The sequence below is a fragment of the Oryctolagus cuniculus genome, chromosome 9 (genome assembly GCF_051225735.1).
Source record: "Oryctolagus cuniculus isolate XC-2025 breed Fujian yellow rabbit chromosome 9, ASM5122573v1, whole genome shotgun sequence".
Lineage (NCBI taxonomy): Eukaryota > Metazoa > Chordata > Mammalia > Lagomorpha > Leporidae > Oryctolagus > Oryctolagus cuniculus.
Genome location: NC_142875.1, coordinates 89,282,781 through 89,295,654, shown reverse-complemented (window position 1 = coordinate 89,295,654; position 12,874 = coordinate 89,282,781). Strand labels below are relative to the sequence as shown.

The window sequence follows — 12,874 nt, the reverse complement described above, 5'->3', positions numbered from 1 at the left end:
AATCCTCCGCCTTGCGGCGCCGGCACACCAGGTTCTAGTCCCGGTCAGGGCACCGGATTCTGTCCTGGTTGCCCCTCTTCCAGGCCAGCTCTCTGCTGTGGCCAGGGAGTGCAGTGGAGGATGGCCCAAGTGCTTGGGCCCTGCACCCCATGGGAGACCAGGATAAGCACTTGGCTCCTGCCTTCAGCTAGGCGCGGTACGCTGGCCGCGGTGGACATTGGAGCGTGAACGAACAGCAAAGGAAGACCTTTCTCTCTGTCTCTCTCTCTCTCTCACTGTCCACCACTCTGCCTGTTAAAAAAAAAAAAAAAAAAAAAAAAAAAGCAAGAAGGACTCCAAGAAAGTATTCCAAAGTATCAGAGTGGAATGGATAGTGGTGGAACAGGGAAAATAGGATCTACTGAAGAAATGAAATTTGTAAATACTTCCTGGGCACTGATGTATGTAAGCATTCCAAGGGTTACAAAGGGTAGCTAAGACAAAGGTCCATATTCAAGGGCTCACAGTCTAGTTAAGAGGCCACGACAACACATAGTAAAAGAGCAGAATGGCAACAAATACCAAGCGAATGGTATAGCCACAGATACTATTTTGCTGAGACTCCTTACCATCAATAATTTTTTAATCTTTATGTGGTAGAGTATATTCCTTAATATTTACTGATTGAAAAGAATGCCTAATGAATAAAAGATACTCTGAATTCAACATTTTCCTATGAATTTGTATTTTGTTCATCACAACAGTATCTACATATGCTGAGGGAAAAAAAAGTAGAGCACATATGTTTGAGAAATCATTTATTCAAACCCATGGTGTTTAATGAAATCTGCTCTATAGATCTGCAGGCCTGGCCACTGGGCACACACACACACACAAACTTACTACCCACAATTGCCCCAAGTAGCACAGACTCCCACTAACAGCAGTTCAGGAAAGTAGAGGTTAGAGGACATGCTTCTAACAGAATCAATTTAATAAACATTTGATTAATTACATATTATAATAAAAAATGCCTGAAAAAAATGGGTAAATAGATGCAGGAAAGATTCAAAGAGATCTTGAAGGCCTGAAGATCAAGTTCAACAGAGAGAAGAGGAAAGGAAAGAACAGGAGGGAAATAATGTGAGCAAAGGAGAAATGAGCAACAGAGTGTGTAGGCCTGCCTTTGTGGAAATGTTAGGGGAAAAGAGAGAATAAGGAAGTGACCTTGGCACAAGATTTAGACCCATAATCCTAGGGGTTCCCAATTCTCAGAGGGCGAGTGGTGTGCAACCCAGGAGCTAGTCTGCAGGAAGCATGGGTTCCAGCATTGCAAGGATGCAGCCTTGAATCTGGGCTATGCCACCAACAGATCCTTGGGAAAGCAGACTTCCTCACACTACATTCTCTCACAATGAAACAGAGGAAGAATGGGGCATAATGATTTTGAGGTTAGGAACAAGTAGCCATTTTGTAGTGTTCAGGACAGTGTCTGGGGTCCAACAATGCACAAATATTCAACATATGTTATAAAAGAGGACTTGAAAATGTAGAGCCGGCGCCTCGGCTCAATAGGCTAATCCTCCACCTAGCAGTGCCGGCACACAGGGTTCTAGTCCCGGTCGGGGCACCGGATTCTGTCCCGGATGCCCCTCTTCCAGGCCAGCTCTCTGCTGTGGCCAGGAAAGGCAGTGGAGGAAGGCCCAAAAGCTTGGGCCCTGCACCCCATGGGAGACCAGGAGAAGCACCTGGCTCCTGCCTTCGGATCAGCGCGATGCGCCAGCCGCAGCGCGCCAGCTGCGGGGGCCATTGGAGGGTGAACGAACAGCAAAAGGAAGACCTTTCTCTCTGTCTCTCTCTCTCTCACTATCCACTCTGCCTGTCAAAAAAAAAAAAAAAAAAAAAAAGTTTGTAGAAAATGAAATAAAAAATAAGTTTTTTGGTGAAAAAAAAATTTTAAATCCACACAGATGGTAGAGTCTTGAAAAAGTTAATGGAAAAGGGTTACTAGAGATTTCAAAAAAATTTCACATCAAAATAAACTTACCTTTTAATTCTATTTTCTACAAACTTTTTGAAGGATCCTTGCATTAGTACCATGACTACCAATAATCCATAAAGTAGAAAAGATTTGTTGCATGCCTTAGCTCAACACTCCTCAAATAGGTATGACCACAAAACAGTTTCAAATTAAAATATATAAAAGAAATATTAAAGGAGCTCAAGAGATATTAGGTATGGTTAAATCTGCATGGGGTAACAAATTTTTAAATGCCCAGTGATTTAAAATTTAAAATAATTTTTATTCACAAATAAAAAAGTTTCAATGGATAAATAAACTACCTAGAAAATGTTCAGCTTTTAAAAATCATTAAAATCCAATCATTTTATTAGAAGTTTCTTATTAACAATCAACATTAATGGCCGGCACCGCGGCTCAGTAGGCTAATCCTCTGCCTTGCGGCGCCGGCACACCAGGTTCTAGTCCCGGTCAGGGCACCGGATTCTGTCCTGGTTGCCCCTCTTCCAGGCCAGCTCTCTGCTGTGGCCAGGGAGTGCAGTGGAGGATGGCCCAAGTCCTTGGGCCCTGCACCCCATGGGAGACCAGGATAAGCACCTGGCTCCTGCCTTTGGATAGGCGCGATGCGCTGGCCACAGCGCGCCGGCCGCGGCGGCCATTGGAGGGTGAACCAACGGCAAAAAGGAAGACCTTTCTCTCTGTCTCTCTCTCTCACTGTCCACTCTGCCTGTCAAAATAAAAAAAAAAAAAATCAACAAAGTGAAGAGACAACCTACAGCACAGAAGAAAATATCTGAAAGCTATATATTTGAAAAGGGGTTAATATCCAGAAAATATAAGAAACTTTAAAAATTCAATAGCAAAACAAACAAAAAACTCCAAATAATCCAATTTAAAAATGGACAGTAGAATCTATACAGACATTTCGAACAGGAAGACAGACAAATGGCCAACAGGTACATGAAAAACTGCTCTTTATCACTGAATCATCAGGGAAATACAAATCTTTTTTTTATTTTTTTATTTTTTTATTTTTTAACAGGCAGAGTGGACAGTGAGAGAGAGACAGAGAGAAAGGTCTTCCTTTGCCGTTGGTTCACCCTCCAACGGCCCCCGCAGCTGGCGCCCTGCGGCCGATGCACTGCGCTGATCCGATGGCAGGAGCCAGGTACTTATCCTGGTCTCCCATGGGGTGCAGGGCCCAAGTACTTGGGCCATCCTCCACTGCACTTCCCTGGCCACAGCAGAGAGCTGGCCTGGAAGAGGGGCAACCGGGACAGAATCCGGTGCCCCGACTGGGACTAGAACCCAGTGTGCCGGTGCCACAAGGCGGAGGATTAGCCTAGTGAGCTGCGGCACCGGCGGGAAATACAAATCTAAACCACAATGACATAACACCTCATTCTGATAAGATTCGGTATTAGCAAAGACAGATGATAACAAAGGTTGGTGAGGATGTGGAAAAAAAAGAATCTTTGTACACAGTTGGTGGATATGTAAATTAACAGCCATTGTGGAAAACAGTATAGGGGTTCCACAAAAAGCTAAGAATATAATTACCATTAATCCAGCAATCCCACCCCTGGGTATATATCCATCTGTCAAATAGATACCCACATCACCATGTTTACTGCAGCACAGTAGCCAAGAGATAGAAATAACCTAAGTATTCATCCACTGATGAATGAATAAAGAAAATGTGGTACACAAATCCAAAGGCATATTACTTAGCCATAAAAAAGGATGATATCTTGTCATCTGCAACCACATAGATGGAAGTGGAGGTCATTATGCTAAGTAAAATAAGACGACAAGCACAGAAAGATAAATATCACATGGTCTCACTCATACATGGAACCTTTTAAAATATAGGTGACCTGACAGAAGTTAAAAATATAATGGTGTGTTGGGGCCGGCGCTATGGCGCACTAGGTTAATCCTCTGCCTGTGGCGCGGCATCCCATATGGGCACCGGTTCTAGTCCCAATTGCTCCTCTTCCAGTCCAGCTCTCTGCTGTGGCCTGGAAAGGCAGTGGATGATGGTCCAAGTGCTTGGGCCCCTGCACCTGCATGGGAGACCAGGAGGAAGCACCTGGCTCCTGGCTTCAGATCAGCGCAGCTCCGGCCGTTGCGGCCACTTGAGGAGTGAGTCAATGGAAGGAAGACCTTTCTTTCTGTCTCTCTTTCTCTCAGTGCCTATAACTCTGCCTGTCAAATAAATAAAATAAAATCTTTTGAAAAATATATATAATGATGTGGGGCAGGCACAGTGAGTTAAGCTGCTGCTTGTGACTCCAGCACCTTATATCAGAGCCCTGGTTTAAGTCATGGCTCCTCTGCTTTGTATTCCACTGCCTGTTAATGCTCCCAAGAAAGCAGCAGAAGATGGCCTGAGTACCTGAGCTCCTGCCACCAATGTTGGAGACATGGGTGGAGTTCCATGCTCCCGGCTTCAGCCTGGCCCAGGCCTGGCTGTTGCAGCCATTTTGGGGGATTGAACTAGCAGATGGAAGATCTCTGTCTTAGTCTCCCCATCTCTAACTCAGCCTTTCAAATAGATAAATCTTTTTTTTTAAATAATATATGCACATATATTTGTGTGTATGTACCTATATGTATTTATATGGTGGTTACCAGGAGCAGAGGAGGGAAGTGGGGAGGGAAGGTCAGGGAAAGGCTGACTGACAGGTACCAGGCCACTGCTAGACAGCAGTAAGATGTTCTGGAGTTCCATTGCACAATAGAGTGACTATAGATAATGTTAATATACTGTACAAACCTCTATTTAAAAAACTAGAAGATAGGATTTTAGATGTTTTCACATTAAAACAAATGTTAAATGCTTAAAGGGATAAATACATACACACTAATTGGACATTACATAATGTATACATGTAATGAAACATCACATAGTAGTACCCCATGAACATGTATAATTTAAAAAACAAATAAAAATTGTAAAATTAAAACATAAATTATACAGCCTGAGAAGACAGTTGGACTTGGCTCCTCTTCCTACCACCCTCAGTTTAAAACTATTTAAAGCACCTATTCTGTGCTAGGAATATTACAGAGGAATGGGCCTACTTGGAGTGAGGAGGAGACATGGACAGGAAGAAGCAGTGAGGGGAAAATGATCAAATTTTGCTTCTGAGTTTGGATTTCTAAAATGTATATTCAAATTAGTGTTGAAATATTATCTTTAGTAAGAAGCCAATAAGCTGACCTACCACTGTAATAAAACAGACATGGTTCTGACCCTGGCTGACTCTCAAAGCATTCCCTGGACAGTGGGACCTGGTGAGGAGAAGGCAGGTCCTCCAGGCATGGGCTCCGTGGCTATTTAACTACTTCTTCAAGGAAGGCCAGATTTGAACCTTGGTGTCCACCCTCAGCTTGCACTGGGCAACATGAGCGGTGGCTAGCAAAGGAGAACCCCACCTGGCCCCAATTCTTGCCCAACTGAAGACAGCAGTAGCAAGGCTACTGAGTTGCCTGAGGGACAGAAAGCAGGGCAAAGGCGAGAGGCTCGGGGAAAGTAAGGTTCCAGGACAGTCACCCAGGGGACTGCCCTGCTGTTGTCTGCAGCTACTCACGCTGTGGACAGTCACTCAAAGTGTTTCTCTACTATGCTCTGTGCCACTGTGCCAGCAAGGAGAGCCAGTCCAGCTACCCTTTTGTCTGCGAGCCCTGGCAACCCCAGTGGCAGCAGAAGTCAAGCCCAGGGCAGAGGAGTGGACTAGGGAAAGTCTGATTAATAATTACATGCTGACCTAACACAGCGCCTCCTTCATCCCTCTCCAGCTCACAGTGCTTCCGTACACATTACCTCACTGGGCCCCAAAGTTCTTTAAACACTGTCACAGGCAAGTCACAGATTGTATCCCCGTGCACGAGGCAAGTCCTCTTTAAGCATTCAGGAGAATCACACTCCTCGCAGCGATCTGTAACCCACTGAGTCAGCAGAGAGGAGACCAAACCGGCCTCTTCTAGCTCTTCTGGCAGGCAGTGTAGGCTGCTTCTCAAGAATGGGCATGCGAGTTTAGGAAAAAGTGAGTATCTCAAAGATCCCAAAATAAGTGTCTAGAATTCCTCAGAGCAGAATAATAGTCCTGCCTCACCCTCCTCACAGATCCAGAATCCAAGCTGTCTTAAGTCATTTCTAGGATAACCTAAAAAGGAATAGACAGCAGAGGAAAGAAGGAATAAAGGAGAAAAAGCACATGGATTTTGCCTTGGGCTGAAGAAGCTTCAGTTGAAGTCAAGAGGGCTGCCAGTGCTTCCACAAAGCTTCTTTCCTGCAGATCAACCACTGCAGCACAATCCGCAGGATAGATCACCAACCAGGCCATGCTTTTCCCTTGCCGCTAAAGCCTCATATGTATGTTTTTACAGATTCACTCATTTAGCTTTTACTCTGGGCCTGCCAAGTACCAGGTGTGATGCTGTGTCTGAGCACAGAATGTGAACACGACCCAAAACAGAATATGGTGGACACATCTATTAGCATAAAAATGTTGATGCATAAGTAGACAAGATGGCAGAACATATGAGAAATTATTGACGGCAGGTGTTGGTACAGCAGGTAAGACATTTCTTGGGAGGTCCACATCCTATATTAGAGTGCCTGGTTCCTGTACCAGCCCTTCTAGTTAGGATACAGCTTCTTACTAATATGCACCCTGGGAAGCAGCAGTGATGGCTCAAGTATGTGAGTTCCCTGCCACTTACATGGTGGACCTGGATTGAGTTCCCAGCTCCCAGTTTTGACCCCTTCCTTCTCGGCCTCCAGCAGTCGTGGCCATTTGAGGGAGTAAATCAGGAGATAGGAGCTCTCCCCCTCTCTCCCTTAAATTAAAAAAGAAGAAGAAAGAAAAAGAAAAAAACTTATAATCTAGTTTGTGGAAAAAAAAAGAAATCAGACTACCCCACTGCTCGCTAATCAAGGAAACAACAACAAAACACTTGAGACAACAAGAAAATACACATACTCAAATGAATGCTTAAATCACCCAGTTCACTGGAAGGGGAAATAATACAGGTTTCCCAGGGAGGACAGGACTCCAGTTGGAGGCTGAAGTCTAGGGAGAATTTTGCTGAGCCACCTGGAGGAGGTTCCAGCCTTGCAGGAGGCTGTGAACAAAAATGTGAATAGGAACAGCAAGGTGCATTCAGAAGCATGCACACCACTGTAAAACACACAGCAGTGTGTTCCAGAGGCAGCTCCCAAATGCTCCTCCCATATGCCAGGGCCTGGACTGCTCTTCTGGCTGGCAGGCTCTATGGAGAGCAGAAGGAAAGCAAAAAAGACTAAGTGCCCAAGAAGAGAAGGAGGGGTAGAGAGTTAAGGATCTCATTCACTGGGATAAAACACTAAATTCCAAGAAGGAAGAAAAGTGAGGAGGAAGAAAAGGGGGGAGGGGGAATATCCAAGTTGTTGTAGTATTATGCAACCGAAATTCCATGCATAAGCCAGGAAATTCAAAGGTCACAGTTCCCACAGCAACTGTAACTTTACCCGGTGGGGTATGTGGTCTTTGGCACTGCCAGACCCAAAGCTACCTACCCAATCCGGCACTTGGCAGCCCACGCCACCACCACATACCTGCTGCTCAGCCACCCCGTGCTCCTGCCTTGTACACTCCTGGCCTTCTGTACCCATGCTGTGCTTGCAGCTCACCTGGCTGCCCACATTAGGCTGGGCTTTTTTAAGATTTATTTATTTATTTTGAAAGTCAGAGAGAGGGAGAGACAGAGAGAGAGAAACCTTTCATCCACTAGTTCACTCTCCAAATAGCTATAATAGCCAGTGCTGAGCTAGACTGAAGCCAGGAGCTTCAACACGGTCTCCCATGTGGGTGGCAGGGGCCCAAACACTTAGGTAATCTACTGTTGCTTTCCCCAGGCCATTAGCAGGAAGCTGGATCAGAAGTAGAGCAGCCAGGACACAAACTGGCACCCATATGGGTTGCTGACATTGCAAGTGGCAGCTTTAACCTGCTGTATCACAATGCTGGCCCCCAGACTGGATTCTTGTTGGCAGAGCTTCATCCTGATTCCAAGCCTGACTCCTATGGGCCTTTCATGTTAACTTCTCTATGCGACTGGGTGAATATGAGAGCAAGGAGGGAGTGTGTTCATGTGGGTAAAGGGGTTGCTGCCTCCTTTGTTCTTTCATATCTTGTGGCATCCCACACTGGCCAAGCCTCACCATGCAGAAAACAGGATTGTGGGGTGGGATAGGGGAGCAGAGGTGGGAGAACACAGCAGAAGGAATCCTGTGCCTCAAAGGACAGCAACAAAAAAGTGAAAAGACAATCCACCAAATGGGAATAGATTTTTTTGCAAATCATGGACATGGTAAGGGACTTGTTTCTAGAGAATACATAACTGAGCACATACAGATCCTGCACTCATCTTTTTGAAAGAAAAATTTTTAAAGATTTATTTATTTGAAAGGCAGAGTAACAGAGGGAGAGGGAGAGACGAAGAGAGAAACAGATCTCTATCTGCTGATTTACTCCTCGAATGGACACAGTGGGCCAAGGCTAGGCCAGGTAGAAGCCAGGAGCCTGGAACTCCACCCAGGTCTCCTACATGGGTGGCAGCAGTCCAGGCACTTGTGCCATCATGCACTGCTTTTCCAGGTGCATTGGCAGGGGGCTGGATTGGAAGCAGAGCAGCCAAGACAAACCGACACTCTGACATGGGATGCCAGTGTCTCAAGTGGCACTTTAACCCACTACACTACAGTGCCAGCCCCCCTGCACTCATCTTGAGGCACAAAGTGGAATGAGTGGCTCAATGAGTGGCTGTGGCTCAATAGGCTAATCCTCAGCCTGCGGCGCCGGCACCCCAGGTTCTAGTCCCGGTTGGGGTGCCTGATTCTGTCCCGGTCGCTCCTCTTCCAGTCCAGCTCTCTGCTATGGCCCGAGATCGGGTGGGCCCTCGGGGCCACGGCAGGTGGGTGAGAAAGGTCAGGTACAGATACTCTTGCTCCTTGCTGCCCAAGAAATGTCGTCACTTTCCGAATATGCCTTGCACATGACTCTCGGCTGAGTGCCCGGCTGTTTGGAGAAGTTGCCAGGCCCACTGACTCCAAGTCTATGAAAGTGGTGAAACTGTTCAGTGAGCAACTGTTCAGTGAGCAGCCGCTGGCCAAGAGGAAGGAGACTTACGACTGGTATCCCAATCACAACACGTACTTTGCACTCACGGGGATCCTCCATTTTCATGGCCTCTACAGAGATGAGCACCAAGATTTTAAGGAGGAGCAAGTACGTCTGAAGAAGCTTCGTGGGAAGGGGAAACCCAGGAAAGGAGAAGGGAAGAGAGCCACAAAGAAGAAGTAGTGCTGGCCTTGGAGAGAGAGTTGCTCATCGACGGAGAGGAGAGCGTGTGTTTGCACGCGGATGCCTCGTTCTCCACGGAGCTTAGCTGGAGGAACACGGTCACCTCCATGCCCACGTCTAACCCAGGGAAGCACTCTAATTCTGCAGAATTACTCGGTGTTGGTTTTATAATCTCATGTTCACCTAACTAATGAAATGGATATATAAATTACTGTCTGATGACTTGTTTGGGGCGGGAGTAGAGGGAAGCCTCCTTGAGTGTCAGAGTTTCCTCCTCGCTCTTCCTGCCTCCCCACTAACTTAACCCTGACTTCTTTCCTCTCTGCCATTCAGCCACTGTCTCCACCTTCAAGCCCACAAACTCTGCCTCTCCACCTGCTCCTCTGAGAATACCTAATAAGAAATGGGTGGATTAAACAACCACCTGAAAGAGTATTAAATACCTGTTTACTGTGCAGAAGGTATTGGGCCCTACTAGTGCAGTGGTTAACAAGAGAAGCAAGCCTTATCTCATAGAACTTTCAATCCTATGGAAGAGACTACTACTTAATTCAATTACTACTATTACTTACAATTGTATTAAATGCTACAAAAGAAAAAGCCAGACTCAGGGGCCAGCACCTGCCATGCCAGCATCCCATGTGGGTGCTGGTTCAAGTCCTGGCTGCTCCACTTCCGATCCAGCTCTCTGCTATGGCCTGGGAAGGCCTCCCTCCCCCTCCCTCTCTCTCTCCCCCCTCCTCTCTCTCCTCCTCCTCCTCTCTCTTTGTAATTCTGACTTTCAAATAAATAAATCTTAAAAAAAAAAAAAAAAGAAAGAAAGAAAGTGATGGCAGTGAGTCATCCCTCCATCCTTGTTCCCCAACCTGGTCCCACATTAATAGTTGTTCATAACAACAGCAGTTAGAACCTAAACATTCTTTTAAACATTTATTTATTTACTTGAAAGGTACAGTAACACAGAGAGAAAGCAGGAATGATATATACAGAGATTTTTCCACTCACAGTTTACCCCTCAAATGGTCACTACAGCTAGGCCTGGCCCAGGAGCTCCAACCTGATCTCCCATATGAATGGTAGGGGCCCATGTATACTTGAGCCATCTTCGGCTGCTTTCTCAGGAGCATCAGCAGGAAGCCAGATTGGAAGCAGAAAGCTAGGACTTAAACTAGCACTTGATATGGGTGCTGGCACCGCAGGCGGCGCTTAGCCCACTTCACTACAACACTGGCCCCAGCACCTAACATTTAATATGTGCTTACTAAGCTACGAACATTGTTTTATGTGCTGTTCTTTTGAACTTTATACATAAGATTTCACTTAATCCTCGCAATAAATCATGATATAATGATTTTTATCCACATTTTATAAAGAAACAGAAATTTAGCAATTTATTCAAGGTCACACAGTTACTAAGTAGTACAGGATGGAACTGAACCCAAGCAGTCTGGTTCTAAGGACCCTCACATTTAACCAAATCCAAAGTATGAAAATATGTCCTTGGCAGACACAAACTAGGCAAAAGGAACTAAAGGAACACAGATTGTAAAACCATTCTAAGGGTGACTTCTCTGAAAGAATTATCAGTCTCATGTTGCCCTTGTGATCACAATGGCATATAGAAATGGTCCCAAGCTCCACAGAAGAGAAAGGCAAGAACAAACCAAGATGTCATTGTCATCCACTATCATCTACTTGATCAGATGCAGTTCCATTCAAAATGGCAATACAGGACCATGCTTTGCTTAAAAATTACTTGCTAGCTCTGGCCTCAGAATCAGCCCTTAAGGCATTCTGATCTGGCTAAAAAGCCTATGAGAGTATTTCAGGCATGGAAAGCCAAGACACTCTGGCAAAAAAAAAAAAAAAAAAACAAACACAAAACTAAATGAAAGATCTCTGTAGTGAGATCCCAGCGGAAAGAAGGGGCCATCAAAGAAGGAGGTACCTTTCTCTGAAGGGAGGAGAGAGCTTCCATTTTGACTATGGCCTTGTCTAAATAAGATCGGAGTTGGCGAACTCAAAAGACTTTCATAGCCTTGGCAACTCATGACAATAGCCTAGGGTGATTACTGACGTCATAAATAAGAGTGTCAATTGTTAAATCAACAATAGGAGTCACTGTGCACTTACTGCCCATGTAGGATCTCTGTCCTTAATGTGAATTAACAGCATAACTAGTACTCAAACAGTACTTTATACTTTGTGTTTCTGTGTGGGTGCAAACTGTTGAAATCTTTACTTAGTATATACTAAATTGATCTTCTGTATATAAAGATAATTGAAAATGAATCTTGATGTGAATGGGATGGGAGAGGGAGTGGGAGATGGGATGGTTGTGAGTGGGAGGGAGGTTATGGGAGAAAAAAGCCACTATAGTCCAAAAGTTGTACTTTGGAAATTTATATTTATTAAATAAATGTTTAAAAAAAACAACAACAACAAAATTACTTGCTAGGAGTGAGGCTTTGGCCCAACAGTTAAGACATCAACCTGTCTCCAATATTGGAGTGCCTAGGATCAATACCTACCTCTGGATCCTGATTCAAGCTCCCTGCTAATGCACTTGGGAAAGCAACAGAACATGACCTGAGTACTGGGGTCCCTGCCACCCATGTGAGAGACCTACATGGAGTACCAGGCTCCTAACTTCAGCTTGGCCCAGCCCCGGCCAATGCAACCATTTGAGGAGTGAACCAGTGGATGGAGGATCTCTTTCTCTCTCTCCCTCTCTCTGTCACACTACCTTTCAAATAAATAAATCAATCTTTAAAAAAAAAAAAAAAAGTGCTATGTGGCTCAAAGAAGGCAGCAAATAGGACAGTCAATAGAACATTATTATACAAGTGAAATGTTTTATTTCTTTTTAATCTTGCCTGAGCAGTTTAGCAAGAAGGTGGACTGCTAAAATATGCTGTAGGGATTAGAGTAGGGAATAGTTTAAATTTTTATTCTGGCAACTTCTCCACATAACCCAGATGTAGTTCTTTATTAAATTTCCTGTGTTACAATAGCATAAAGAGAGCTGAAAATTTTCATTAGATAACATAAGGGAGTTAAGATTACAACGGGAACCAACATTGCTCCATTTTCCTGACTGCACTTAAATACAATCTCAATGCACTTGGTCCAACCTTCAGCTATTCCCTGAAGACTGGTCCCCCATATGTCCAGCAGTAACCAGTTTATGTTTTTTGTTTTTTTTTTTTAAATCAGCATCATGGTGAATAAAATTGTTATAAGGAGCTTTTGCAGCCTAGCCTCTGCTTCCATAGGGGTTTAAGTTTCTAAAAGCTAAAACAAAGTCAACAAACATAAAAATGAGTATTAAAGATTATGAGACTCTAGGAGATCAGTCAGCTCTAGAGACTCATTAAATATAACGAAAACACCTGAAAGTATAGTAATCTGACATCTAAATCTAAGTTTACTCAAAAAGAACTGAGGGAAAATTTTACTTCATCCAAATTAAAAGTTTGCATGCTTCAAAGCAGAAAGTAAAAAGACAACCCATATGATAGAG

The 12,874-nt window shown here is 44.5% G+C and overlaps 1 protein-coding gene and 1 pseudogene across 45 annotated transcripts in view; one reads left to right on the top strand and one right to left on the bottom strand.

The window, feature by feature from the left end:
- MICAL3 (microtubule associated monooxygenase, calponin and LIM domain containing 3) overlaps positions 1–12,874 on the bottom strand; it is a 232,899-nt gene that overhangs the window by 179,205 nt on the left and 40,820 nt on the right. The gene's annotated exons all lie outside the window — the stretch shown is intronic.
- On the top strand, positions 9,014–9,463 carry LOC100354486 (small ribosomal subunit protein mS33 pseudogene; annotated as a pseudogene).